Raw genomic sequence first — 3717 nt, 5'->3', positions numbered from 1 at the left:
CGAAGAGCCTTACGTATTTATAACAATATATATTTTAATTTTTAGGAACAATATAAGTGTAGATATTGCAAGTGGATATTAAAACCTGAACAACTTGCACAGCATTCTTGCTTTGCAAATAATCTAGACTCACTAAATGTTATGAATATGTTTTATTAACTAAAATAAGAGAGTGGAAATGTAGCCCACAATTAAATTAGAATAAATACATTCGAAGAAAAAAATTAATTAAAGCCATTTTGATATACAAACATTTAAGAAAAAAGAAAGAAAAAACAATATACGAAGAATTTGGGTTCGATCAATTTTTAGTGAACAAAAAAGATATCAACAAGGCGATAGTAATAATTTGATCAAAGAAATGGCAAATACTGCTCCTGACAAATATTTTGAATAACCTTTCGCTTGCCGGGCGACTGCTCTCACCATCTGAGCTATTCAGACCCTTCGACTCTATATTTTTCTCTGCCTTGATAAATAACTATTTGTAAATAACGCCTTTATAAAGTCTTGGCGGTGTACCAAGCAAAATATGTGCCCCGTGCACAATTAGTTAATTCCAACGAAAAATTAATTTTCGTTGGAATCGACGCACCGACATCCACGTACGGCTCGAATAGCCTATCTATTACCGATTTATATTTTATATATATCGAGCCTTTATATTCTTAGTGTTTAAAAGATAAAGTTTTTCCTGAAAATTCAGAAAATGTATGGCTACAAAAAGCAAATAAGTTCGAAAAATTGTGGAATTTTCCAAACTGCATTGGTGCCATTGACAGAAAACACGTTGTACTTCAGGTATATAAAATTTGTACATTAATATTTATTTTGTTATATTAATAGTTGGTATATTAATAGTTTAACTTCATTTTTGCATTTTTCAAATTTTAGGCTCCACCTCATAGTGGATCAACGTATTATAATTACAAAAATGCTCATAGCATTGTACTTATGGCACTCGCTGATGCCAATTATTGTTTTACTATCGTAGATATTGGTGCTGAAGGCAGACGAAGCGATGGAGGAATATTCCATGACAGCGAACTGAAGCATCAATTAGAAAATAATTACTTAAAGTTACCAAAACCAAGATTATTTTCAGAAAACAGTGTACCATTACCCTATGTTATAGTTGGAGACGAAGCTTTTGTTTTAACTTCGTATATGTTGCGTCCATATCCTCGATCGTGTAATTTAGATATTAAGAAAAAAGTATTTAATTATAGATTAAATCGTGCACGGAGAGTTGTAGAATGCGCTTTCGGCATTTTAGTAGCAAGATGGAGAATCTTTCAAAGGCCTATTGCAACAAATGTTAATAATGCAATTTTAATTGTTCAAGTAACTGTCTGTTTGCATAACTTTTTAATGAAAAGAGATTTAAATTTTCCTATAGAATATAGATCATATTCTGTACAAGATATAAATTGTTTAAATAATATTAGTTATTTTACAAGTCGCTAGTATATAAAATAATAAATGATAAAGTATTCGACCAAACTTACCTTTTATATAAATTGTTGTCAAGCATTATGCAGTTTCGAAAGTCCTGTACAAGAAAATAATACATTTCGTGGAAGTACTGTTAGAGATCTATTTCCGCAATACTTTTATACATCTGGAGCTATAACACAACAATGGACAAAAGCTTATACAAATGATTTTTAAATAAATTTTTATTTCAAAATAAATATTTGTTCTTGAATACTTCATAAATATCTTATTACATATACGTATAAAGTCTTTTAATATAAAACAGTCTTATATCATCTTATAATTATCTTAGACTTTTTTACTTATCACTATATCACATTATATCTTAATTAATAACCAATACTATCAATATTTTTAATCTCAAGGTAAGTTCTTTTTAAATCTTTTACAAACTTAAACACTTTTAAATACTTTTACAAACTTAAAACACTTTTAAATACTTTCATAAACTTTTAAATACTTTCAATTTTTCAAACAAAAAACTTTTATGTACTTATTTAGTAAATAAACAAAAATAATGAAAAATAACTATAAAAGAAAAAAAAATTAAAATTTTTACGAGAATCCTCATATGCTCTTCTTTTTAAACTTCTCCCGACTCTTCAATTTCGTAAAGTTTTGTTAAAATTTCTATTTCTAATTTTAATCTTTGTCTATATGAAAGTCTATGTAGACCTTCAGTTAAACGTAGTACAAATCCATCAATCGGGCTTGGTTCATTGTATTTGTTTAAAGCTTCTATAAGAGCCTCATCATACTTATCAAAATGTGTAGATTTCTTCTTTCCTATTAACAAAGCAATACATGAATTAGTTAATACTTCAATGTTTGTATTTAATATTTCTAAATATAATAAAGAAATTTTACTTTTTGATGTTACTGATATTGGAGTAGAATTTGAAGATGGAGAAACTGATCTACACTCCAAAGTATTATCGTTCAAATTTGATTCCACATTATCGAAATCATTGATAGTTGATATAGACGCTTGGCTTGATGTAGATGCTTGAGAATCTGCTAATCTTAAAGAAGTTATAGTTCTGAAAAAAATATTAAGGAATTATTATAACATCAGTGTTAAATAATTATCGTAATTAAAATAAGAAATATTTTTATCGGCTCTCAGTATTTAATAACTAAATGTGATTCTTAAATTCGGCCTAAGAGCCAAACACGAAAATTAATTTTTGGACCTATATTTTTCTCGCCTATTTTCCCGTTGTAAAAATTCGAGGATTATTAATTTGATGGAACTTAGTAATCTCAAACCAAGAGATACCGTTCCGAAAAATTAGAATTAATTTTCGTGCTTGGCTCTTAGGCCGAATTTAAGAATCACATTTAGTTATCGTAATTAACATTATTAATTCAGCAATCATTATTCTACTTACTGTCGATGTTCTAAGGTATCATTTAAGAACGTCATTAAATTATAATGACGAAAGGATGGCATAATTGTTTCAGATTTGGGTATACCAGCAGCGCCACTTCTTTGTTCAAGAACTTGTCGTTTTTTTATATAAATTTCTGGCCTTTCTATAACAATCCTTTAGGTAATTCCACCTTTTCTCAGCTTCGCTCGGTGTATATGAGCCTACGACATATAATTTGTAGCACTGTAATAATGTGCTAAATAAAACGCAAAGTCACACACACACACAAAGACACATAAACATGTCCCTTAATGTAGCTTAATATGATTAAAATAATGTGATTAATGTGATTAAAATTTACCTTTTAAATCCACACTAACTTCATTCCACAAGTCATCCTTTTGTTTTCTTCCTCTTTGTTTCAATGGTAAGCGAAAATCATATAACGCAGGTTTATTTTTTACAGCTGTGATGAGATCCTCATCCAGTTTATCTTTATCGCACATATTATATTCGGTAGTCCCATCCTTTTCTGCAATAATTATTTATTAGTAAAATAATCTATACAATTTATTGAGACAATATATTAGAGAAATAACAGGTAGACAATTATTTCGACCAAAAACTGGCATCAATATCTTTATTAATTAAATTAAAACACTACGTTTCGACTATAAATTTTAGTCCTTTTCAAGTGCTATAAATAATACAAACATCATTGATTAACATCGCAATAATGACATCACAAGAATAAAATGTAAGATACATACTTGTTAATATAAATCGAATAGAAATCAAGAGAACGAGTACAATACATGACATTCTGTCAATCATTATGACATTCTGT

The 3717-nt window shown here is 28.4% G+C and overlaps 1 pseudogene; it reads right to left on the bottom strand.

The window, feature by feature from the left end:
* Positions 1–2080: 2080 nt before the first annotated feature.
* Positions 2081–3376, bottom strand: LOC145937792 (uncharacterized; annotated as a pseudogene).
* Between the last annotated feature and the right edge of the window lie 341 nt (positions 3377–3717).

The sequence above is a fragment of the Prenolepis imparis genome, unplaced genomic scaffold (genome assembly GCF_030444845.1).
Source record: "Prenolepis imparis isolate NDT839.2.m4 unplaced genomic scaffold, iyPreImpa1.0 SCAF_6, whole genome shotgun sequence".
Classification (NCBI taxonomy): Eukaryota; Metazoa; Arthropoda; class Insecta; order Hymenoptera; family Formicidae; genus Prenolepis; species Prenolepis imparis.
The sequence above is the reverse complement of the archived record's forward strand: the minus strand, read 5'-3'. Positions and strand labels throughout refer to the sequence as shown.